Source organism: Seriola aureovittata, chromosome 8 (genome assembly GCF_021018895.1).
Source record: "Seriola aureovittata isolate HTS-2021-v1 ecotype China chromosome 8, ASM2101889v1, whole genome shotgun sequence".
Taxonomy (NCBI): domain Eukaryota; kingdom Metazoa; phylum Chordata; class Actinopteri; order Carangiformes; family Carangidae; genus Seriola; species Seriola aureovittata.
This window is the reverse complement of record NC_079371.1, coordinates 15,810,443-15,837,881: the sequence shown is the minus strand read 5'-3', so window position 1 is coordinate 15,837,881 and position 27,439 is coordinate 15,810,443. Positions and strand designations below refer to the sequence as shown.

General features: G+C 38.8%; 1 long non-coding RNA gene across 2 annotated transcripts in view; it reads left to right on the top strand.

Annotated features, from left to right (window-relative positions):
* The window catches only part of LOC130173804 (uncharacterized), a 45,870-nt gene extending 25,845 nt beyond the window's left edge, over positions 1 to 20,025 (top strand). The window contains exons 4-5 of one of the 2 annotated variants that reach the window (XR_008828496.1): positions 2,152 to 2,197; positions 19,903 to 20,025. This is a non-coding gene — a long non-coding RNA (uncharacterized LOC130173804). Of the gene's footprint in view, positions 1 to 2,151; positions 2,198 to 18,686; positions 19,120 to 19,902 lie in introns of those variants that run through there. The other variant, XR_008828495.1, reaches the window with a different exon arrangement.
* The last annotated feature ends 7,414 nt before the right edge of the window (positions 20,026 to 27,439 follow it).

The window sequence follows — 27,439 nt, the reverse complement described above, 5'->3', positions numbered from 1 at the left end:
AGAGACCTGCATGACCGCACAATCCAATCACTGTAGCACAGTAACACTGCTCAGTTAAGTGTAGGGTCTGTCACAGTTTGGCCCCTGCTCGTAAGCAGGACCGCAATATCACAGGTTCAACCTCACAGGTTATCCTCTGCACAGTGACGACACCTATGATCACAGCTCAGCGTTGGCACGACTAAAGTGTGTAATTTTGAGCCAGTGAATAAGTGGCCAATGACATTCATACTCCCTGCTGACACAGATACGACTCTCTCAAAGTGCTATGTGAAGTGTAGACATTGCAACTAGACCTGTGTGTGTATGTGCATGTAAAATCCCAATATAGTGGAACATTTCATTTGGCCCCAGGGTGAGCAGGTACACCACTGAAGGGCATCGATGTACCTTGTGCTTTATGTGTTTTTAGAGGGGTCTGTTTGCATGCCTGTCAGTGTAACTGCAGATGTTAAAGACAGAAGCATTGTTATGGCAAGAAGAGGGAAAATATTTAAGGCAGAGACGGACAAAATGGAGCCGTAGCAGAGAGAGGTGAGGTGGCAAGAACAAATTGTTGGTGAATAAAAATCAGAGCAGTTCCTTTCAACCTGAGCAGTTGTGTCGTCGTTCAGTGGGAGAAATATTTTTTCTGAGTCATCTGAACCACTTTGATGAACTAGGGGCCCTTTATCTTAGTCAAGAACAAAGCAGAGGTTCTGGATTTTGACAGACCTTCTTTTCTTAGCTAACAGCTGTTAAGGAACCACCACAGTATTCGCGTGTGCGTGCGTGCGTGCGTGCATGCGTGCGTGTGTGTGAAACTAAGCAGTTACAACAACTTCAGTTATATTTGATGTGTGACAAGAATGTGTATGTAAGAAGTATTCTTCCCTGTGATTATATACCTCCTCCAGTAAAACTAACATGCAAAACAAAATCATCAACCTGAGTATCGTTTATCATTTTTGGGATCATGCAGGTGTTATCGATCCTGCTAATTCTGCTTATCAGTAAGACTTCTCATATTGGCACAGATTGTTAACACATGTAAGATTTTTTGAGAAATGTTGAAAACCCGTCTTTATTTTCCACTGATTGAGTCCCACACAGCGTCCCACTGCAGCACATCAATTCACACGCCACACGTCTGTTTGCCAAACTCCCGTCTCTAACACATGCAGCATGCAACTGTGATATATAAGAAAAGTACAGGTGCTGATACGCACACTTTAGTCATACACCAGTTTGATTGTAATCACGCCAACGCTCTGCCCTTGGTGGGAAAAAAGCACTGAAAGCTACATTAGATAGAGGGCTGATGTGTAGGTGGGTGGAGAGGGGAATCATTTTCAGAGTACAACCCTCTAATCAGTATTTAACTTCAAACATTTGCTTGTGCAGCTAATTGAGGATGACAGATGAAGAGAGGCTAGCCTGCGCACAGAGTGTAATTGGAGGCTAATTCTCTGTGATTTGTCTCATCTCAATGGGACAGATCAGTGGTCTGGGGAGTGGAGATAATCAGACGAACAAATCACTGTAATCTCTCTCTAAATTCCTGTTGAACTGGTGGACCTGATAAGCCAATCTGATTACAGACTAGGGCAGCAAAACATAAATCCTGCATCATTCACTTTTTTTTTTTAGATCAAAAACCATCTCAGTCAGGTAAACTGAATTTTTACACCCTGTGAGATACAGAGCGTAACTGTGGGGTGGATGTTCTTGTTCGAGCAGTCATGTATACTCTTCTGTATGTATGCCCACAGTGTTTTAACCTGGGATCACTAATACCACTTGGCGTTCATTTTGTCTTGTGGTGTGGTTTGTTGACACGTTACAAATTAGGACATTGGAAGGATAAAACCCAGAATCCTTAAGGCTCCTTAAATATTTGTATTGCAATAACAGAGGGAATAAACTCTGAAAGAAATAAGAGGGTTACAAAGTAGCTGCACTAATCTTGTTATCTCGCTGACATTGTTTTATTTTCATTCTCAGTAGCCTAGTGATGCATACGTACAACTTGACAAATAATCAGACAATCTGGTGGGCATGCACACATTTGAATAAACCAACACATATTTTCTCTGTCTGTCTTTCTCTGTACATTCAGGGGTGCGACATTTATTTTTCATGCTTTTGTTCTGTTGTGTTTTTTTTTCCCAGGATGACAACTTCAAGAGCTAGGCTCCTGCCAAGTCCCAGGACCAAGGTAAGACGTCTCCGTCTGGGCTGTGTCTTATATGCCTGTGGGTGTCTTGGGTAATGAACAAAGATTGTTTAGAAAATGGGAAGAAAGTGAGGGCTCAATGAGTGCCCATGAAAAAAATGTATAATTAATTTGGATTATTTCTCAGCTAATTTAAAATATATAGTCCTGATGTAGTCCAGTGTTCATAAACATTGTTTATAATCACTAATAACTTACACTGAATTAAGGAACACACCTGGAAATTTGTGAAACCTGCAGAGTATATGCCTCACAGGTAACTTATTTCCATCAACAAATTTCCTTTTTTTTTTTTATCTTCATGATCAAAGACGAAGCACATATGGAACAACTAAGTAACTGTAATGACAAGGCGTTGAATAACAGGGGTTTAGTCCAGAAAGCGGCAGGTTTAGTGAAAACTGTGAGTTCGTTAACTCTTGAGTTGAAGGAAACGCTGAGTTCTGAGTTCAAGAAACTGAGATCACTTTAACGCTGAGGCAGTTACTGTGGTATCTTACTCTGTGAAACCAAACTGCTCGCTGGCAGGTTTTTTTTTTTTCTTTTTCAACAAACCCTGAGTTTCTCTGTGTCTCTTCCTGCCGAGCCTGGAGAAGCTTTCTGACACAACATTTCATTTCCTCATTCATACTGTCGATATCAAAGTGCATATCGGAGAGCAGTCATTTCCATTGATCTCTGTCCCTGTATTCAAATCTCACACATCGTGGATTCATCCTCAGCTCAGAATAAAATCTATACACTCTCTGGCTTTGTAAAATATATAACATCAGGTTACAGCTGAATAAATATATTTGAAAATTTAATGTAGGACAAAAAGTAGGAATCCAACCACCTCTGATAAGGAAATTCAAGTCTGCTAAACAATAAATGATTACACTGAATAAGATGTAACAGTGTTAACTTATTGACTTCTTGCTCTAACCCAGACTCTGACACTGCTGCTGCTGAATTTTTTAACGATAAATGTGCAATGTCACACATATTTCTAGCTCCACAGGATTAAATTAAAGGCTCTGCACTTTATTTACCCTTTGCTATTGTCAATCTTTATTTAAACTGGGCACAGACGACAGGGGTTCTGGGCCAACTTAAACTTGATTCACCCCTCCCAACAATGGTAGGAGGATTCTGGTCCTGGACCTGGGTCGATACAGATGTGTATTTAGGAGTTACAATTGAGATTATTACTAATGTTAGTTTAGCTAGCATACTCCTGTTGACAGATATTAAAACTGACAGTTAAAATCTCAACTCCAGCCCTCGTTGAAGAATAGACAACCCGTACTGACGGCGTCTCCCCAACCATTGTCTCATCCAGACTCGTTTAGCCTTCTTCTCTAGTTTTTTCTCACTATCCTGTAGTGTGTCGTGCAACATTATTTTCAAATTTTGTAGCGTGTGCATGTTTGAGATTAGAGAGAACAAGAACATCTTTGAAGATTCTCCTTATGTGCGTGATGCAACCTGATTTCAAAATACTACTACTACTACTACTACCCTGTTTCATTGCAAGACAACTTTCCCGTACTGTCCTGCAAGATCACAAATAGTTACATCCTGAAAGTTTACAGTAAAAATAATTTGATAATTATACCAAATTTTCCAGTTTGTTTATATTTCACTACAAACAGTTACTTATTATATAACATTACTGCTTTGGATAATTTATTCCTCTAAGAATGATGTATTAGTGAATAGAGTAAAAGAAGTGTAAGGTGTAGAAGACGATTATAAGGTGAAGTCGTTTGAGCTCCTTTGTAAGGATCTGGCCGCTGAAGGAATGTCATTATTCACCTTTACAGTTTCTGCTGAAGTGACTAAAGTACTTGGAAACAGGCAAATGAACAGAGCTGTAGAGGAGGCAGTTTTAAGGGAAGACGACAATTTGTGCCATTATGGATAGATGCTTTTGCCTCTTCCCATAATGCCTCTCTATACCTGATATATGAGAGAAAGAGAATCTCTCTCGTCAAAACATTCTTCACTGTGGTGACAGGAAAGGTGGGGGATATAAAGAGAAGAAAACTTACAGGGGTTTGTTACTACAAAGTCTACATTAAAATGCAGTAGATGAAGCTTGATTATACCTTATATGGTCAGTTTGAATGAGATATTTACCGTCTGTCAAATTAACACTAAACAGTTACCTGGAGACGGTGGTGTGTTGGTTGATGTGTGATATGACTATTTCTGCTCGAGTTAATTTTTATAACCCTGTCCTTAATTTCACAATGAGAAAAGGTTTGCTTTTATTTAGGGCTGCAACAAATTATTATAATTATGGATGAATCTGTTTTAATCGATTATCCCTTTTGTTAATATGCCAAAAATGCCCAAGATGATATGGTGAGGTAAGATAAGACCTTGTTCTGAATCACAGTCCAAAATAGATCAACTAATCGATGAATTGATTAATCGACTAATCGTAGCAGATCTACCTGTCTGAAGATTTTCTTCATAGTAAACGTAAAGCTGCATTAATCAATAATTCTCTATCAGCTATTAGTCAAATGACTACCTGTAATGTGAAAGAGGTCACTCATAGTCACAAACCCACATAAAATGATCATTGGAAATGATCCCCTCAGTTCAAGAGCACTATAGTGTCTTTCAGCTCATGGTTTTCTTTTACAGGAAGCATTGGTTCATTCTCACCGCTCTCATAGTGTTGTTCTTTTGGTGAAAAAGCGAAACCTATTCTTCGCTAACTGTCCAACACCAAACAGCAGTTAGCCAAAATTAACAACAGCTGGTGAAGATAGTGGAGCAATTCACAGCTAAAGAGTGCGATTTTTCACTCAGGAATTGGTGGAGAACAAAACCAAACTAAAAGGAGAGTGAATGTTGGACTTTCAGATGGCCAGAAACACGACTCTGAATAAATGATAATGTAGCTCTGAATCTGCTGGATGTGTAAATAGGCACAGAAGCGATATTTTATCAGTGTTGTGTTAAATGAAAAAGTAATCTCACTTAACATATGCTCCATCTCACCATGGTATTTGTACTATTTACACATCAGGATGTTGTTTCTCCTGTGACTCATAAGTGTATCATTTCATTATAATCTATTCTAAATTTAGGCCCAATTTTTAATCCACAGGGTTCCTGTTTAAACAGGGACTTTCTGTCTCAGTCAGTTTGTTTTACTAAATCAAGTTCTTTCTCTTGTTTGCACATCTGATTACTTTTCTGCCTCAGCTCTCTTCCCAAAAGTTCTGGTCTGCATTCACAAAGAAGGCAATTTACCAAACCCCAGTGTATATTAGAAGAAATACCTCATCTCTTTAGTTCAACTCATTATGGACTGTTTACTGACTCCACTGTGTATGTGATGATAGCTTCTGGTGTTCCTTTTGTGTTTCGTGATTGAGACACGGGGGTTTATTGGTTATTTTCAAAGAAATATACTTATGTAAACTAGTGTTTGATCCTCCAAGTTCTCCAAGTTCAGTATGTGATCACTCCTCCAGGAAAATGTAGTATATCTTTTGGAAATGATGAGAAATAAAAATAGAATATAATAACAAACAAATATGTTTTGTCCCTGTTGAACACACAACTTTACTCTGGTTGATCTTATTTCTTATCTTTGAACATTCATTGCCTTTCTCATATGAGGCTCTTTGTCTTTACATTTCCCATATGCATACAGTAATTATTCCCGCTCTTTTGCTTGTTATTCAGTCTCTCTCTCCTCTCTGGTATTTTATCGTACACACTCCTCTATGTATTTCAATCTGATTTCTTTTCCTTGAGAAACTGACAGTTTTTATGTGTTGCGGTTCCTTAGACAAATCTTAAATTATTTTCCAGTGTGGATAATCGTGAATCAACATACCAAAGACCTGTGGGATTTAGATGATAATTATTTGCATGAATTTCACACATACTTGAGTAAAGTGGTTTGCTCATTATTATCTCACCAGTCTTATGTTTTATCAGCCTTCTTATGCACTGCTTTAACCATCTGCCTAGTGTCTCGTTTCCTCATTTGAATTCACGTCCAAACTAAATTTCTGAGCCTTTGTGAAGTTTTTGGCTGAATATTAATGGATAATTTGAGAATCAGTTCCTTTTTTCTAAATTACACCAATTAAAAAAACACAGTTGAGACATCTTTTTCATATTTACAGTGTGTTTGTGACCGTGTTTATCTCTGCATGAAATAAATTTAAATATGTGCATATCCTCCTGCCTGTCAGGCATCAGAGATACACAACAAATAGAATAGCTGGGGCAATTTTTAGTGATGATTATCAGAAGACATGTTTTATTTTTTATTGTTCAAGTCCAAACATTTTCAGCACTGAAAAATAATATGGATTCACAAATAGCCTCTCAAGCCATCACTTGTGTCTCCTGTTTCTGTTCAAGAGCTGCATTGACAATCAACTATTTTGTTAACTGAGTAATATTTTTTGTCATTTTTTAAGCAAAAATGTCAAATGGTTTCAGTCATATATGATACAAAATCAAATATCTTTGGGTTTCGGATATTTGGTTGAATAAAACAAACTTTAAGAATTTAATATTTCAGCCTGTGTGTCATTATAATGGATATTTGTCCCTCAAGTTATTTAATCAAGAAAATAATCTTCAGATTAATCGATAATGAAAATAATTGTTTGTTTTTTACCTTTCTGTTATCTTTAAGGTCACATGATGGGCAGGCATTGGCAGTTGTAATGTAACATTTCAATACATCAGCCAAATTTGACATCTCAAACAAGGATATATGTTTCACACTCAGCTTTCCTGTGCAATGAGGGATAATTACAAATTCTCTCTATCCTCCAAATAAAATGGTTTAGATAATCCAGCAACTCTGAACTCAATTTCCCACTCTTTTTCCTTTTCTGAGCAGGAAAACGCTCTGACATTTCCATTATTTCTGTTCTGAACAGCCACAATGTGCAGTATGTCAACACAAGTAGACCCAAAGTGCCAACACTGTAGGCAGTGTTTTTCATCTGAAATAACACAGGGACATTGTGAACCATCTGAATGTGTGATCAAAAGTCTTACCTTTTTGTCACCTTGCGCAGGTTTAGAATTGAGTGTTTGAGATGTTAAGCTGTTTGCATTAGTATAGAGTCTCTGTAATATGTGATACTTAGTTATGCCACTGCTAAATATCATTGTGTTACCATGGCAATGGTCTGTTGGCCAGCATATTTAATTTGAAATTCAGCTGAGGGTGCCTGTAGCAACTGCAGTTGATAATTTCTGTGTGTTTCTGTATTTGTGAGTGTGTGGGTTTGACAGTCTGTTTAATGAATTTAATACTTCAGACTTTGCGACAGGGTCAGCTCTGACAAACCTTCCTCACCCATGTGCAGAGAGAGAGAGAGAGAGAGATGGTGTGTTGGGCAGGAGTTTTAGCTTCAGTTCTTGTGTAAGAAGCTGGTGTCAGATAAGGTCCTCAAAGCTTAGAGGAACCGCTGCTGTCACTAGATTGATCTTTAAGGCTGACTGTGGATCAGTACCTGGGCAGACAATCACTGTCACTGGGCTTCATGCAGACAGTCACATGGCAGAGGATGTGTTGTTGCAGGTGATGGGACCAAACACTGTTCAAACTTTTGATTTTTGCAACTTAATACAACATTTTTCAGTTGATATTGCTCTTATATTATAGTGATGCACACATTCAATCAGAGATGACACAAACACTAACCGTAACATACCTATTTATGCACAAGGCTTACACAAACACACACACGCTTACACAAACTTACAACCAAACGCACAAGTGGTTGCCCTTGCTCTCTGCCCCCCAGGTGTGACTGACTGCTGCAATCTCAGGTTGGAGCTGCTGCCTCCTTGTAGTCATTAAAATGTCAGCCGTGTCCTGACATTTACTTCATTTCTAATTTACAGGAGAGAAGAAAACACACTCATTCTCAAACAATCTGACACACTCACTGCAATGAGAATAATGCGAGGACACATACTTCTGTACTCATCCAGTCCATTGTGGCATTCCATAGTGTATTCCAGTGTCCAGCTCATGATATCCTCAGGGCTTGTGCAGCCTTCTTCCAAAATCAGACTTTGATATTTTTTTTGTTTGTTTGTCTCTTGTTTATTTTCATCATCTGCAATATTTTCTGCTCTGTTCCATCTGTAATGGTTGGAGAGTTGCCCTGAAAAGGCCTTTAAGCCCAAGCAGAGAGACAAGAGGGGAGGAAGAGTCCTTGGGAGCAGATAAGAGTTGAGCTGTCAGCAAGGCATGCCCAACAGATTTGTGAGGTTCTGATTGTAATGCATTATCTGGTGAACGCAGTCAAAGGGAGGATTACAAATGGCAGGCAGCGCCCCATTATCACAGCCGGTCCAGAGGAGCACAGGAGAGTCAAACTGGCACAGAGACACAGCCAGAACACAGTGCTCAGAAATTTGTACATAGAAATAGTGATGAAAGAAAGACATGCCTGACTGCAGACATTGTCCATCACTGTTAAGCTACAGTTTGTACTCAGTTAATAATCATCAATCTTCTCATTGTCTAGCCAGACCTATCAATAAAAAGTATATCACAAGAGCATGAAGTATCAAGTTAATGTTGAGTGTAAGTTCACCGCTCTACATTACATCAGACAAAACTCTTAACTCAGGTAAAGCAAAAACTTAATTAATTTAACTAATTTATTCGTTTTTTGTTTTTTTGTTTTTTTACTACAGTTTGCTTGGCATTGTTGTTTCTTCTCTTGCGATGATGTGATGATGATGAAGGAATCTCTGCTGACACCGGCTCAGTTGTATATAAAAAGGTTTATTACACAAAGGCACAGCATCGTTGAACAAGCATCAAAAACAGCCTGTGAGAGGACCCAAGGCCAAAAAGGATCTCCCCCGTTTGTCCCAAACTCATACAATTTATAGGCTGAATATTCCCTTGACACCTCTTAGCCAAATCCTAACAGCCTATAGAAGAGCGAAACCAACATTTATGTCCATACATGGTCATTCTCTGGGTACAGATAGATGATAACATAAACTTGCCATGTTGTACAAAGGTCAATGTTGAGCAATGTAAGGATGTGGAGGCCAGGAGAGGTGCTCCCCCTCTTCAGGCCCCCGTCCTTTACTCCTATAGTATCCTCCATAACATTTCCATTCTGTACTCATATCTCAGTCAAGATACCACAGCATCATTATTTTGACACAAGTCCTCCAGCCTAAACAACCATATAGATCTATAGATTTTACTGAAAGTCACTAAACAGTTATATTTAATTTCCAACATTTGAATATTTGTAATAGAAATACACACAGGCTTTGTCTTCCGTCCACTCAAAGCAGTCTCTGTCTCTGTTGCTGGATATTCATTTCCTGGGGAAAATGATTTCCAGTGGGTCCGCTCATGTCTGTTTCACTTAAACACCTCCATTTTAGTGCTGGATAATGTCAAAATATTTCATCTTCTCCAGCATGAGGAATTAATAAAGGGAGAAGAAAAACAAAACACGAAATGAAGAACACAGTAAATAGTCTTACAGTCTGTATCAGACTGAACAATATTAAATGTAGCAAGAACAAATGTATCCCATTTTTGTAATGTCTTTACAGTTTTTAACTCGTTCTTCACGCATTACATTTGTTGTTTACGGCTCTGGTTCAACCGAGACTCAATATCTACACCCACGACCTCGACCTCAGTGATCATTATTATTATTATTACTCTGCTTCACGGAGGCACCCGCTTTCAATGATCTATCTGTACCATGCAAAGAAAGCTAGAGCCAGATACAAGCGTTGACCGCCAGTACATTACCCTGTCACAGTGATGTGGAGTCTACTGACACACACACTGGAGAGAGAAAAAGAAAAAAAAAGCAATAAGGCATTGTGAATTGAGGAAGCAAACTGCTCAGGGGAGATAAAGTCGATTAAATTCTAATCAAACCAAGATGATGCCAGGCATTTGATCATGGCAAAGTGTGCATGTGTGTGTGGTTGAATGTGGTGCCAGTGAAGCTCCAGATGCGGTTGATTTGTAGCCCACTACAATTTATGAGCAGAACCAAAGTCAACAACAAACAAGCTCAGTCCAAAATGAAGCTGTGAATCGATGAAGCTCTCGCCCTGGTGTTTACACGATGCTTAACTGGCCATTTTAAGAGGTAAACAACACACATGCCTGTATATAAAACAGAAAAAATGATAGGTGTGTATTGTAAAGACTGGTATGGCTATAGTTAGCTGATAAAAAGACACAGACTCGAAGTTGTGACAAAGGAGAAGATTTTCAGTTGGTTGAGTATCTGCAGTGTGTTTGGAGGCCAGCCCTAAAGCTCTGCTCTGTCTCTGGAGGAAATACAGAGCCTGCAGCCAGAAAGGCTTCCCAGTCACACTGTTGTGCCTTAATTAACACAGGGCTCAGTTGAGGCACGGTGTCTAGCTATGCTAAACTGCAGCAGCAAAAGGGGCATTGCATCTGTGCCAAAGAATCAATCTTTCGACCCATTGGCATTGTGTTTTTCTGCAGCTGATTAGCATTATGTTAATCAAGGTTGCGCCGCAGATTATTGTAGCCAGACAACTGAGAGACGGCACACAGACAGAGGGCGGTGTGTGCTACAGGTATGCATGGACAGACAGAAAGTAATGCAGCGTTTATCTGTTTTTTTGTGAAAACAACAAGTGGTAATTTAAGGCAACAAAGTAACCAAAGTAATGTTAACGTCCAGCTTAGAGCTAAAACAATGAATCAACTAGTCGACTAACAGAAAGTTAATCAGCAACTATTTTGATTATTTTGTTGGTCTTGACAGGTATTTTCTCTGTTTTCTGGCATTTTATGAGCCAAGCAATCAATTGGTTACTTGAAAAAATGCAATGCAAATAAATTGATGATAAAAAATAATCTTGAGTTGCAGCCCTTGTCCAGTTACAGTAAAGGCAGCCACCTCCATTCCTGGTGTACAATAGAGAATGCTAATGGTTCTAATGCTAATAATGGATCAAGACTGGAAACTTTGCATTAGTGGACGGGAATTTAACCCCAGAGAATCTGTGTTGGCGTAGCAACTTATACATTCTGTGGGTTGCTTTAATGTGAGTGTGGTCAGAAGCAATTTGAATACTGCCTTAGCTTGTCACAGAAAGCAGAAGTGAAGTTGGATTTTAGGACTAAAACCTTTATATGTGTATACCAGACGATACTCTGGATATAAACATGAAATTTGTCTAAAAGTGGTTAAGTTGACTCCACATGTGTCTCATTTAGCCAGGAACACACAGATGAGTATTCCCCAACATACTTTACTGTCATTTGTATTCTGTCATTGAATTTTTTGTTGTCGTAGAACTAAAGCAACGTTTCAGTCTTGTCTGCCAGTCGCTGGGAGTCAGTTGTTTTTCTCTGAAGTCAGTGTGCTTTCTCTCTGGGATTTGGAGTATAAGTGATATCAAAGCTGACTGTGTAATAGGAAGGATATAACCATCCTACTGGCATGCAGGCATGAGCGCACACACACACACATACACACACACACACACACACTCGAATGCACAAAGTCAACGCTTCCTACCACACAGACAGAATCACAGGTTCAGCACGTCTTTTTTTAAAATAAATCCTTAAATGGCCAAACCAAAGACCAACTCAACACAACCTTGACAGGCTTCCTGCTTTATTAAACAGCTCCTGCATGGCCTTACAGGTTTTCATAAATATGGCCCCTGATTAGTTGATGATAAGGAAGTGTGTCCTTCCCTCTGACCTTGAGCAGTTAAAGTGCATACCAGTTTTTTTAGTCATACACACACTCATTCAGTGTTGGACTGTGTATGGGTTTGAATTTAGTCCTGTATTATGCCAAATTAGTGTGTACTTAATTGTTGATCTTTATTTCCCGTGAGCATACATCTAGCTCCATTAGCTTGAAGTGCATATTTGGCCATTATTGATGTTGATCTTATTATGTATTTAGTCATTACAAGGATAGCTTTTGGTATTAGTGTTAAAGTCATGCGATTAGCTTTTGACTGCTGTGTGGAAAACAGATCCCCTCACTGTCTCTCATAAAATAGCTAATTTGTTAAATTTTAGATGCCCCAGTTTAAGGAGGCTTGATATTTATTATTTTCCCAATCTTGTGTCCCACTGTGGTCACACACCTTGGCCTAAAATATAACAATATGAAACTCTGATGCATTGAAATATTCTTCAAAACTGTCTGTTAGGAAGGAAACCAGTAATCTTTTTTATTCAGGCTTGAAGCAGTCACAGTGTTTTCTGTGAGACAGAAAATGACCAGTGATGTGAGTCTGATCTGGAAAGAGTCCCCCAACTGTCCTTGGGAAAGTACAGTTATGTGCAATTAAAAAAGCAGTAATTTATGATTAATATGATATATAAGGATATATTCAATTTATTTTCAATTATGAAGTAGGCTTTGAATGCTACAGATAGCACTGTATAGACTGAAGGTTGGCTTTTACTTCTCTGGGTCTGTTATGACTTTAATACCACGCTTGAAGAAATCTGTCTAAACAGCCAGCTGATCCCAACTACTGGAGGACAATTTATTGATTAAGCCATTGCCTTTAGTCTGGTTTATTTTGTAGCTGGATGTCCGAAAGAATTTATTGATCTGAGAATGCATCACTGGAAAAGCAATGTAGCTTGAACAGCAATGTGTGAGTTGCTTGAGACCAATAACATGGCATTCATGTATAAACGCTGCTTATGCTCTTCATGTCTGGTTTAATACACTTGATATTAATAAGCACCACGAACATTAGTAGTGCAAGTTTGATGGCAAATAGACACCCATTTCTGTGCTTTTATGTGATTGTGTAATCCTGTATAAAACTTTCTCCTCACAACTGTCTACACTTTCTACATCAGGAGGCTTGATCTTCCCATCTCATCTGCAAATGATCATACCTTCCCAAAGCCCACTTGACCTTGACACATTACGAAATAAATGGTGAGGGGCTGAGAGGAAAACACACACTTTTTTACTCTGCCTCATTTTTAATCAGATTGAAAATCGACTTTTTATCTTACCCATTCCCCGATTGCAGTCACATTAATACTTTACCATGTTTTGTGGCCACAGGAATGAACACTACAAATGGTCGTGTTCAATACTAATTTTCTGGATATTAAATTTGTTCTATAACTTTATCTTCCCAGAGGCCTCTCTGTGCTTTCATCCCTCCATCATTCCTCTCTGTCATCCCTCGCTCCAGTGCCTCTCACAGGGCAAATGGTCAGACCCTGAGGAATGTTCACAAAGCAGAGACAGAAGAAGGTTTTTATCTCCCCCTGATCTGTTTGTCTTTCTGATTTTTTCTCTCCATCTCTTGCTCTACTCTGCAGACCTCCAGTAAAAGAACAAAGCACCTTTTAAATTAGTTTATAAGGGTCTGAAAGTGATGCTCATTTTTCTAATAACAGTCAGATATGTATCCTTTGGGAATGGTTGGTGAAGCTTTCATTTATTTAGTTTTAAACTGCTTTATTTGCTGTTGGGAGCTGGACAGAGAAAATACAATGAGCAAACGCAAACACAACACAAGCGTCTACCCTCCACCCTTACGAAGACCTTTCACTGGCAACATTTCTTTCTTAACCTGAGGGCTAACCCCTGAAAAATTAGGTCTGGTCAAACTCACCGCAGGTCACAAAAATATCCTGACCCTTAAGGTCTGAAACAAAACTAACTAAAGCTGCTTCTCATGAGATAAAAGTACAAAAATACACACACGCACTGTGAAAAAACATCCCAATGACCCATGTCCAGCTCTGTGGCAATTAATTAGAGGCCACCTCCTTTTCTCTGAAAAGGCTTGTTGGCAAAGTGGCCTGTTCCCTTGCACTATCTTTATTATCCAATCAGTGCTGGTCTCTGTCCAGTATTAGAGGACACAGGAATGGAGTGTTTTATCTTATCCTTCTCTTTTGGACTCACTTTTTGTCTGAAGGCACATTGGATTTGAAATAAAAAAAGAGAGATACAAGACTGTGGTTTCCAAGGGGGGGAAAGGTACACTTAATCTTTCCTGTAATTATTTTTTCAAGCTTGTGCTGTAATGTAACTTTCTGAAATGAGCCCAGCTGAAAGTCTTGCAGCAATTAAACATGGATGCTTTTAAACCAGGTTTTCAGACTGAATCTGTAACAAATAAGTCTATTTGTAGGTAGCGCGCCACAACCACAGGCACTTTCCATTCTGCTTTACATTGTGAACTAATGAGTGTGCTAGCTCTTTCTGTGCCAATGCCTGTCTCTGTATTTGTCATGGTTTGTATAAAACCATGATGAATACGATGAAAGTTTCAGATTCAAAATACTGCCAAATATATATGTATGTATATATGCCAATATATAATAAATGCCTGATTGGCAGATTCAATACCATGGACCTGATCCGTTGTGAGCTGCTTAGTGTCAGAAAAAATACATAATCAAGCAAAAAGCCACCAAGGGACGCAATAAGACAGGAAACATAATGTGAAAAATAATTGTCACTGCATTGCTGGTATTTTCAATTAAGTTGCAGTTCTGAGGAGTCAAACAAAGAGCTCCAATGAAGTGCACTTTAGTATTTTTCTTTTCTTTGTAGTGTTCTTTGTGGAAGCACTTTGCACTATCAATTTTACTGAAATCACTTTCCCTCCATTCTCTCTACTAAATGTCACCAATATGACAGTTATGAAAGTCACGTACATAAGACCCATTGCATGATATTATAGGAACGATCCCTGAGGGAGCTATGGAAAAGAGAAAGACTCTCCTGCTGCATATATTTTCATTGGTCCAAAAAAGAAAAAAAAAGAGATAACTTTATCTTGGCTCAAACCACTGCCACCCACCCTACATCACTGGTAAGACAGTGCGATGAAAGTGTACTTAAAAATAACAGAAAAACTCCATGTAAAGACAGACATTTTTTTAAGCTGTCAGACTCCTGTAATTGTTTATTTTGGATTGGTGCTGTACCAAAGTTATTTATTTTTTATTTTATTTTTCGGCTCTTCTCTATGTGGATGTATAAGATGCCATGATTGATTGTTTATCATTTTTGTTTGTATGCTTAACTGTGAATAGCTTTTGTCTTTTGTTTTTAAATGTTGTGACAAAGCAGCTCTGTAGAATTCAAATGTGTGTTATGTGCTAGTATAAATAAACATCATGTACATATTGTCCCCTCTACCACCTTCCAAGTGACATGTCCTGGATTGCTGTCAGATGAAGTTATACAGCAGTGTGTCTAATTTCTCAAATGTCTTTTTCTAGCAGATAGTGACTCACAGATGAGACAGTCATTACCTTCACCATGGCAATTAATTGCCCATGATTAATTAGTTTCATTGTGTATTTGCATAAATCTCCATTCCCTCCTTCCATATTTGTGGTCCTGCAGCCTCTGAAAAAAGATAATGCATTGCACCAATCACCATTTTTTAGCGGTGCTACCTCTATTTTGCCGGCACAAAAGCAGTAGAAGCCAATTATTTAACACTAAACAACTCTACAAGTTAATGAACGCAACGTGGTTTACAATTAACGTCCGTATACACTGTATTATACTCACACTAATGCGTGTGCAATGCCCACTGGTAGTCCAGCAACCCTCAATGATATTCTGTTGTGTAACACTGATGAACCCAAATACAGAAAACAGACTCAAAGTAAAGATGATTCAAATAAAGATTTATTGCAAAAGGATTTGATAATGGATGGTGTGTGGGTGAAAAAGACAGGAAACACAAGGGATAAACTGCACCACAGCAATCATAAAATATTCATCTTATGACTGAGTTCATTTGACACCCCCCTGCACAAGTGTTTTCTGTTATGGTCAACTCATTGGAAATACATTTAGCTAGATTTGTCTACACAAATTAAAAGTTTGATTTTGTTATTAACTTTGCATTAAGATTTCATATTAAAACTGAATAGAGATATATTAGAGTTTCGACCCAGCGTCTTACTTCTTGCTTATCTCAGTGATTTATCAAAATATTGTATGTTCAGTACAATGTATCTTAATTAACATCAACATCAACATAAATAATTAACATAAAAACATCACTATATCTGCAATATATACACAAGTAGAGTATATATTTTACTTTATAATCCACTATAATGATACTGGCACAACACCTCGTGTACAGTGAGGGTTACCATCACCAATCCAAAACAGTTCAATGCAGCCCACACACTGATATATACAGTATAATACTCTGTAAGCCACTGTCACTGATATGGCTTCTTTAATCAGCTGACTCACTCAAAGTGAGAAGGTGTCATGGTTTGCTATGGCAGACACTTTTTGTTAGTTTTGTTTTGGAGTTTTTGCACTTCCTGTTTTATTTTGTATTGGTTTCCTTGAGTGTCTGTGTGTTGCTTCTTGTCATGGTCCTGTTTCTGTGTAGTGATTGTCTGCCCCGCCCTAATGTGTTTCACCTGTGTTCAATCATCCTTGCCTCCCTTGTCTATATAGTCCTTGTGCTCCCCTTTGTCTGTGTCGGTTTGCCCCTTTTCAGTTCCGGGTTTGTTCACGTCTGTTCATGTCACGTTCATGCCATGTTCATGTTTGGATTTGGGATTTTTGTTTAATAAACCTGCCTGCACCGTCTCCCATGTGTTAGCTGCATTTGGGTCCTACTTACCTCGCAAAAACCCGTGACAGAAGGAGTCCCTTCTATAGTCATCACACTCATTTCACACTCACATACTTACTTTATTTTGCTGCCTTTTTGTCATTTATCTGCGACAGGCTTTATTTCATTGAAACCTTGATAGAGTTTTATAATACTGCGTACCATCGTCCTGGAAATTTGTTATCTGAAATCTGTTGCCAGTGTCAAAGCCAATGTCATGACATTATCAAACTTGTCAATGAAACTCTGATGTTTTCTGTGTGAGAAGAAAATAAGTCAATGGAAGGAACATAGATAGAGAATTGTGAGATGAGTGAAGAAGAGAGAAATGAGAGGTGGCTGGAGTGTGGTGAAGTGGTCCCTACATTACAATGGATTGGTTACTTAATGAGTCAGTGCTGCTCACTCTAGTTTTAAATGGATCATAGTCTCCATTCTCGTATAGTTGTCATTCTTCAGCGCTACCCCTTTCATCTCTCCTGACCTTCTCCTCTTATCAGTGTCACTACATCTTTCTTCTTTCCCCTCTCTTTTGTGGTTCAGTCATGCGGTCATTTCTCCCCTCACGTTCCCTCCCATTATTATTTGACTTTTCCTGGTGTCCTTTATTCGGCATATTTATGCAGGTATTGTTCAATGCATGGCATAAGGAGATATTTTGTATTCAAAATTCTGCTGAATCTCTTGATATTGATGTTTGTCTCAGTGACTTTGCAGGTGTGTGCTGTTGCATACACTCAGTCCACTCACTCCCCATCTTAAATTGCCTTTAACCTTCCTCTCTCATCCCTTTATCCCAGTTATCGCATCCTCACAGTGAAAATGTCATTTTCAAGTGAAGAGGTCAGACATGTTACCTCGAGCATTGCTAGCACTGACGCCAAGCCCCAAATTGATAAACCTAAACATCAGTAGGAAAGGCTGGTGTTTGTGAAGCTTTATGACTTCACAGTTTGTCACATAGAGAAAGGAAATGACCGGACTTTCCTTCCCAGTGGATCTGTTTTTTTGATACCATATAAATAAGCTTTGACACCTTTATTGTATATGTGTGGGTCTCATTTTCCTTCTGTCGCTTCCCAACAATTTTTCCATCTTTATTCTGCAATAGCAATCTGTTTTTCAGACTCCCTGTGTGAAAATCCAATGCTTAGTGACCAGAAATAGACATTCTTCTAGCTTGAGTGAGTGATGCAAAGCTACTGTATGCTGTAAAAATATATAATGCATGTGCAAGTCTTTAGTTAATGACGCATGTTTATTTTATTCATTCAACATTTATTTAGCCAGGTTAGGATTAATAGATTAAAAAAAGGCTGAAATAAAGATATTACATAGCATTAAGAAAAAAGCATCATGTCTGAGGCAGATTTAATGGTGTGATTTAACACTAATAACCAAGCATGTAAACAGCGACGCAGTATGTTATCAGGCCAGGAACTAGTTAATGTTCACATCAGACACCAGCTGTGGCTCAGAAACAACCCATTAGGCCCCACGTGGAGACAAGTCCGCTCTCTTCTTATGAAGTTTGCAGCCACATGCTGATGACTTGCTCTCTGTGTAAGTAATAAAAGTAAAAAAAAAAAAAAAAAAAAAAAAGATCACCATACCAGATGAATGAAAACAGTGGTTCCTTTTATTTTCTTTGTAAATCCACCAAGTTCAGTGTTACACTGTCCTAAAATCCAGTGTAAATCTCTTGTAAGCTGATAGTGCATCTTCCGTCATGGTCTCATAGCTTTTACACTCTCAGGTTTTGCACATTGTCGCCACTATAGCTCTATTTCATCCACACTGTTGTCTCTGTTTTAACTGTCACTGTCTCGTTCCGCAGCTTCCTCCACCTTCATTTGTTTTCTGTCCTTCCGTCTGCCACCTGAAACTGGGTTTGCGCTGCGAGCCTAGTGTGAAATGACATAATGCTCAGAGTCAGTGAGCAGCTTCGATCTTTGTCACCTTGAACGCCAGCTGTGCCTTGGCGCCACGACGATAACATCACCATGGATATTGATGTAAAAGAATGTAAGGTTGAGGCAAGAAAACAGTTGTCATACTGCAGAAAAAACATCATACATTTCATTCATTATGTAGTTTATAAGATAATACAGTTTCTCTTTTATTTTCTTCCTTAAGTGATGTATTTTTTTAACTTTGATTTATCGCCTGTTTTATTGTTTGTGTCTATTCTAATTTATAGTATTTGATATGTTTATACATTTTCCGTGTGTATGTAGCGTGGAGTGATTTCATTGTGTTCTCCTGTATTGTATAATGAAAATAAAGCTGAACCTTGAACCTTAAACCTTGATTTCATTATTTTTATGTTTTTATGCTTGTTTTTATTTTGTATTATTTAGTTTTGTTGTCTGTTGTCCAAGTAAGACATACTGATGTTTTGTGCATGGGTAGTCCCAGAAAAGGTTTCTTTCTGAATTTTTTTGCTTTTATTTAATAGATTGTCAGCATAGAGGCACACAGGAAAAAAGGGGAGAGAGATTTGCAAAAAAGCTCACCTGGTATGGTGTATGGTTTTAATCACTATGGCATCAATACATCCAGGCAACAGAATATTAATGGTTTCATGTAGGTGTGACTCAGTGGTCAGCAGAGGTAAGAAATACTGTTAATGCTGATTACTGGGGTAGTTTGTTTGTTTGTAGTCCATAAATTAAATAAATAAATTTCATCATAGGCCCAAATACCATGAAGAATCCCCGACTGAAGGTTTGTGTTATCTGTGACCCTTTTATTTACATTTTGATCATGAATTGTGCTTTTAAAGCTACGTTAAGCAGCAGTGATTCTTCCTGCCCCCCGGTGGTCAAAAAAATATACAATACAGGTTTAACAGAGCAACCACAGGCTGTTCAAAAGACAACATGTGTTCCCATCATCTTGAGAGAAAATGCTCTTGACTAGGACTTTAGTAAAATGATGTTGCAGATACACAATAGCACAATAGATTAAGAGTTCCCTGATTAGTTGTGACTGCATCTAGTCTCACCCTGGTTGTTGTTGTTACTCAGGCTCTCCCACTGTTTCTCTCTCAGTGTGAAGCCCGGGAGAAGCAGGCTTGGCCGTAGAAGCAGATGGGTCACAGGTGCTCGTGGGAAATGTAGGCCGTGCTCTAAGCTTCACTTCAGTCCTGTTTGTGGATCTGATGGCCTCACCTATACTCTTCAAGGGTGAGATGTCCCCTCTGTTTCTCTTCTTGTCAGTATGAAACTCATATTATTTTGTCACATCGCTTTTTTTCTAATTGTCACTCTACCTCTCGAAGTGTGTAATATGAAAGTTTATTTTCTACCAAAAAACACACTGGAATAGTGGATCTTTTATTAAACCTTCTTCCTCACCAATCTTTGGTCTCAGTTCTGAAGTGCTCATTGCTCTCACTCTCCTTTATTGTCCATGTCATCTTTGCTGTGACAAAAAGATAAAGGAATCATGGTCTAAGGACAACGCTACCACCTTTATTATACACACACATACACAGTTGTCAGAGATGCTTTATTTAGAGAGTAAGGACAAGTGGAGGTGATTCTGTCCTCACCTGTTATTTCCTTTCATCCTCTCTTTTTTGCATGACATAAATAGGTGTTAAAACGGTCTTTCAATATCTTTCAATGATATTAATCCACAAAGAGAGAGTTGAAAAGAGTTTCAGATGTTTTCAGTATGCCAACAGTGACTGGGGGAGGTCATCTATCTCTTGGGTTCGCTCTCTCACCTCCACCCTCCCCAGACAGATGATTCAATATGATGTTAACAGAGCGCTGTTCTTTTGTCAACATATTTCATTAAGCAACATTAGCAGTGCTGTCAAAAAGAGGGAAGGCTGCAACTGAGTGATTTGAATTAAAATTGTTTGAACTTAAATTCTGTTTGGTGGAAGCTAAGTCTTTGTTAGGCATGTTTTTTGTAAAACATGTGTATACATGTTTATTTTTAGCTAAAAAGACACTGGTAAAACGTGTCAGCATCACCTCATATGCAAAATTTACATAACCCATCTCAGTTTTCATTATTCTTATTGGAGGGATTGCGTAATTGGATTTTTCCCCCAACTAGTCCAAACAATTTCTTACCCCTCACTTACCTGAAATGAGATTTATACTGTTAAATTACATTCTGAAGTAGTCCATCTTGCTTTTTGCATTGCATTAGGTTTGTACTGCAGTGAATAATAGAATGTCACTGGGCATCTCTGTGTCTAATGGTGTGTCTACATGGCTGCCTAATGGACATATCTGTTCATCGAAGATAAATAACCAATCCTGTCTCAGCAAATCTTTTCCTCACCTGTGCATGAAACATTGAAGACTGTGCTACATTTAAAATTTATCACTGCGCCTTTATCTAAAATTCCTTGTAATGTTATATGTTGATATGACTACTTATTGATCCATAGGTCGTGATGTGTTTTTACAGTGTAAATTGGAGCTCCATGGCTGTCAGTATGGAAAGACAGTCTCAGTGAAATGTGATGGACTGTGTCCCTGTTTGACTGGTCAGGATCTCAGCAGACCACCACACAACACTGAGAAGACTGGTAAGAAGCTCTCCATCAAGACAAATGACTGAGTTTAATGCAGAGACTGGTGAGTCATTAGCTTTGTTTAGATTTACTTCTCACTGTTACACTGTCGATATGCTAACCCACCTCTGTAACTTAAAATATAGAGTATTAAGTCATTAAGTCTTGTTAAGTTTTACTATTGTTCTTACGTTTCATTGGAAGAGCTTTCTTATTAGAACAAAGAGGTATGTAGTATAAAATAGAAACTTATGAAACATTAGCTAGCCAGCTAATCAATCTGTGTGTGTGTGTGTGTGTGTGTGTGTGTGTGTGTGTGTGTGTGTGTGTGTGTGTGTGTGTATGTGTCAAAACTGCTGACCAATGCAGAAATGATGTGTTAATGAATATGGAAGTGTCCTTGAGTTGAGTTGTGTACCTCTATCTTTTTGACGCTTCCTTGTCCATTGTGACGTGTATTTACTGTATGTACAGTACCTGTGCATTTTTTATCTACCAAAGCTCAGTCTGATACATTTAACTCTGACAGCAAACAGCAAAACTAGAGACACTGCATAGCTTTTCCGTCTCACAATTACATGAGTGCAACAGAACCGTGTGTGACTTGAAATTCAAAATGATTAAAGAAGTTTACGAAGCTCTGAAAAAGTCTGGAGATAAACTAAATTGTTCTGTTTGTACAATACAATTGTGTAACCTTCTAGTTCAGGTTGTTGTTCACAGTTTGCCTTAGCACACAGTTTTGTTCTGTATTTCAGCTTGAATGTTTGGCTGAGACTAGAGAATAGTGTTTGCAGCATCAGTTGTTAGTGATTGTTTTGCATGGGAAGTTACAACCGTATTGGTTTGAGTTGTTTCTTTATTGGAGGTAACAATTATTTTAGCCTCAATGAGTCAACTCATTGTCTTCAAAAGAAACAAAATTCAATATGTGAGCTTGTGTCTGTGAGGGAGAAACATACAGCTGTTTCTTTGCTCTGCTTGTTGCCATTCCCTATTGATCTGAGTTAACAAATACTGCATGAAAGACAGGGCGAGGGATGGAGCAAGGGAGATGGAGGGAAGAAATAAAAAAGGAAAGGCAGGAGGCTAATTCCCAGCCATGATCCAGTGTTTGATAACTGACTTGTGGCTCAGATCAATAGTGTGTTTTTGATGAGAAACACACAGCTTTCTGCCTGGCTGTTAACCACAACTTCCTCCTGGGCACATGTGAAGCCCTGGGACACACAAACCAATGCTTTGACACACACTGTCACCTTCGTTCATCAGTCCATATACAGTCCACACACTGCCTTCCTCTCCTTTTCCATGTCTTCTTCCTTTGTTCCTCTCATCATCCTGTCTTCTTTGCTTTATTTTCTCACATTTACTTTTAATGCAGCTAAAGAGAGTAGATGCTGGACTTCATTCAATATTCAACATGCACAGTGCAAAAACATTTGACAGATGACTGTTTTAAGGCAGCCTAAATCTGCAGAACATTAGTCTCTTTTTTTGCCTTTTTCTTGCTTTCAGCATATTTTGGTTTTCTTTTCTTGCTCAAAGTGCCAAGAATTTAATCCAGGATTTGATGAGAAGCCGAATCAATGAGCATAGTTGAAATCAGATATCCAGCACTACTCTCTGTGCCAATGGTTGTTTAAATCTCACTTTTGCCCATTTTCCCCTCCCTCCTGTCTCTCTATTGCTCTATCCATCTCCATGTCATCCTCCCCTCTCCTCTCAGCACTCTGTTCTTATATGTGATTTTGACACTTCTACATAAAGGGCAGATGGATGACCTACAAAACTTGGCTGCAAAGATGAATTACCTGCCTTACCCTTTCCCATCTCGTCCGGCTTTATGGAAGCTCTTTCACATACAGTGTTTGCTCTCTATTTGCCTTCTGCTTTGCTATCATGGCAAAAGCTTCAGGTAGCAGTTTACCCATACCTTTATTTAAACATATGCTCGTCTAAAGGTTTGCAAACCTTATAGAATAAGTTCTGACATTGATGTAGATCCATTAAGCAGGAAACAAAACTACATTTTTTATTTTATACTTAATTTTTCTGCAGACAGGCTCACAAAGACAACAACATACATGTGACACAGTCTGGACAGTGGAAGCTTCACAGTTGCCAAGATTATGTTGGGGCGAGCTTTTGTCCACTAGAGCCTGACCAATATTATGATTTTAACTAAATACAGATGTATCAGTTTTGGAGTATTTGGTGTCCTACTGAGATACTGCAGTAAAGAAATACTAAAGCTATGTTGGAGGTGTCTACTGTTATAATCTTATATATTTATGGATCTGTGTACAGAGTTCAGTTTTTGCTCTGTCATTTCAAAGAGTGCAGGCACCTCAGTCTATTCCCTTTAGGGCTGTTTGGCACAGTTTCTCATTCAAGATGACTTCAGCAGGGTGAATGCTTCCCCTCACAGGGGCTTCTATTGAAGGTCTCCCTTAACCACTAAGCCCCCTTGTGCTGTGAATGTACAAGTGTTCTCCATGTATTCCCTGTGGAACAACTTTGATGTCAGTTCTGTGTCTGTGTCAGACATCTTTAAACTGGCCTGACCCTGTCAGGCTGCCGAAAGAAATAGTTAACAGGACATTTTGTCTCTGTGTATCTTGTGCCTTTGTATGTGTACCTCCCAGCGTGCAAATGCTTTCTGCTCCAGCTTTCTGACTCACTGCCCAGCAAAAGACTTCCATCACAGACAGCAGTGCCGTGACTGCCCAAAACAATTTGGGTCACACCAAGTGAAACAGAAAAGAGGGTTCCTTTGAGACTCATCGTGGGCCACAGTGCAAAGTGTAAAGAGAGTGGAGAGGCAAAGATGGAGAGAGACAGAGCAGCAGGAGAATCAGAGTAGGAAAGAGTAGAGGGAATGTCAAAGTGAACAAATTAAGTTTGTGTCCAAACAGCAAAAACTGTCAAAGGGAGAGAATGAAAAAATAAAGCTCAAGGGAATATTAACATGAACCAGACACATACCTCAGTTTCTTAGGCTGGAGAAGTGAGGTCAGATGTTTCTACTTAAATCCTGCTTTAAGATAAATTACTTCTATTGAGCTGCAGAGAGCAGATTACAGATTTTATTCATTCTGCTTCCGATTGTTATTGAATCTACTTATATTTGAAGATAATATGAAATGTTTCAATTATAAGCTACTTTCCATATTTTTGTTGTTAGACTAATTAAACTAATTCTGCAATCAAAAAAATTTAACAATTTAATGAATATTATAGAAAATGTGTATTTGCTGTAATTGCTGTATACTGTTGTTATTATACAGTGACTCATGTGACTGCAGACTAACCAAGCAGTTGTTGTGTGTGTGTGTGTGTGTGTGTGTGTGTGTGTGTGTGTGTGTGTGTGTGTGTGTGTGTGTGAGGAAGCGAGAGAGAGATGTTTGATGCCTGAGAGGTGCGTGTTTTCTCTCACCTCACTGACATCCCATCTGATGATAAGCTGTAAAAAGTCAACATCACACAAACTGTGTGTGTGTGTGTGTGTGTGTGTGTGTGTGTGTGTGTGTGTGTGTGTGTGTGTGTGTGTGTGTGTGTGTCTGACTGTAAAGCTTTGCCTCAGTTTCTCGCTGTAACCCTTCTCTCTCAGTTTTGAGTGTCCCCCAACAAAATCTGTGTGATATAGTGGTGAAATATCTAGACAATGAACTGGGATACCAAGTCTTATTTACTTGGAAGTTATGTAGCAACGATGTAGGGTTTACTTCTTGATTTATTTATTGTAATGAGTGCATGCAATTTATTTTGCATTACCGCCCTCTACTGTTCATCTAGTTTGTATTTACTCTTTATACTTGATGCCAAGTGTTGTGGTGAAAAATCAGCGAAATAGGGCTAAAAAGTGACTTGACAGAGAAGTGTTTTTGAATTGGGAAACCACAACATGTCTTTTGAATGTGCGATCAGAAGGGGTGGGGGCAGGGCTACTGAGTAAAAAATGGAACATGATAAAAGCGTCTGTATGACGGCATGACTAAGGTTTTTTTTGTCTCTGTATTCTTTTTAATCAGTTGAGAACCTATGTTTGAAAGACTCGGCATCAGGCACATGCTAATTCCATTAGGTGATGTGACCCTGCTTTCCTCTGTGTACGGAATTATAGTTTTAAAGTACTCACACAGTGCACATTGATCAGAGTTTTTATGTCAAATTTTAAGCACAAAATTTTCATGCACTTTCATATGTGCACTTTTGGCACAGTCTGTTTGCAGACTTGTTCCTTTTGAAGTGCAAAAGCTTATTGCTTGTTAGTACTGTTTGTACTATCAAAGGTACAATAACAATTTGTAGTTTGTACCCCAAGTGACCAAATTGTACTACTTTTAAACAGTAGCATAATCAGTTGGTAGCCATGGAAACAGTGCAGAGCATGACTGCATCGTACAACATGTTTCTTTCACCTGGTTCGTGTGGCAGGTTTGAGTGGCAAGTTATGTAGCCTATATATATACAGTATATATCTGTGTTACCAAAAATACACTGCCTGATTGCTGGTGCTATACCCCCTACTGCATAACTCTTATGTGCTGTTTGGTTTAATGTGATTCATCAAATGACCAAATTGATGCAAACCTGAAAAAATGTCCTGGCATTAGCTGCCAAAAAAACCTCCCAGATCTAAGTAAAATACTAGTTCTCAGGATGTTGTCCTTCATGAAAATGCTCAAGTTTTTTCACAAATGCCCCTCCCTGTCTGCAAGCTACACATGAACTTTGACCTCCTGCTGGACCAATCAAACCTGAGCACAATCTACCTGGAGAAGTATGAGCTGTGCATGAAACGAGTGGTGTTACTGCTTCCAGAAACCTGATGGTGAGTTGAGGGGGGTCCAGAGCCTGATGGGGTCTGACAGCGAGTATGATGAAGTTGTTGGTGGTTTAGGGGCGCCGGGAGCAGTTAAGAGGGGAAGAAATGAAAGATGCAGAAGTGAAAGTGTACTGAACAAAAATGTTGGAGCACAAAATTTAACTTTAAATCATTTCCACAACCACAAAGCGTCCAAAAATAGGACACAGTGAGTGGATATTCTCTGCAGGAGTTGGAGAGAAAGTGATGAAAATGTAAGTGGCTGTGTTGCCTCCTGCAGCCTGATGCAGAGAGAATGATGGGAAAAGAGGAACAAGGTACGACATGGAAATAGGATGGTGATGGCAGGAATGAAACAGAATTAATAAGCATGGACATGTTTTTATAAATTGAAATTTTTAAAGAGGTTGTTTGTGGAAAAAAATGAATACTTTGACTGGATTAAGAGAAAGACGTTTGAGTCAAGGGCAGAATGATTAAAAGCTAAAAAATAAATAAAAAATGAAAGTGTCTTTTATGTATTTGTAGGACTGCATTGCCAAAGAAAATTATGATCCAATCCTCAAAATCAAAGGAGACCCACAGGTCAGTTTAGCTGAGTGACAGCTGTCGGACACACATCTGTATCCACGTACAACATGCTCGCCTTTGATGTTACACCCACAATAAAATAAGACATCACTGTATATTTCATGTACTTGCTTCTTATATTTAAAGGAACCAGGACATCTTTCATATTGGTCCCATTAGCTACAGTCATTCCTTACTGAGTATATTGGTCTTTTTCTCACAGCAATACACAGCTTGAGCGATGGCCTTCGTGTATTGAAGGTGACTAGCAGGCTTTAAGTAGATGTATTGCTGTGGTCCCACAGCTTTCACAGTGATAAGTGATTGCTCGTTATGATACCTTTGGCCGCAGGTAGGAGTTTGATGTGAGTAAAGCGCAGAGGCTTGTTTGTCTGTTCTGTCTTTCTCATTGTTTAATATGCAAGACATTTCTCCCTTTCATATTTTTGTCGCTGCTTTTTTCCTCTCCTCTCTGCCTCTAGGCTCCTATATTCCTTGATGTACTGAGGAGGGCTCCCTCAAGCTTATCCAGTGTCACGACAGCACTGGACAGTGTTGGTGTGTGGAGTAATATGACAACAAGACCACAGCACTGATTTTAGCTGTAGGCAATATTTACATCATGGGTGTGCAAATGTAGTATTAAATG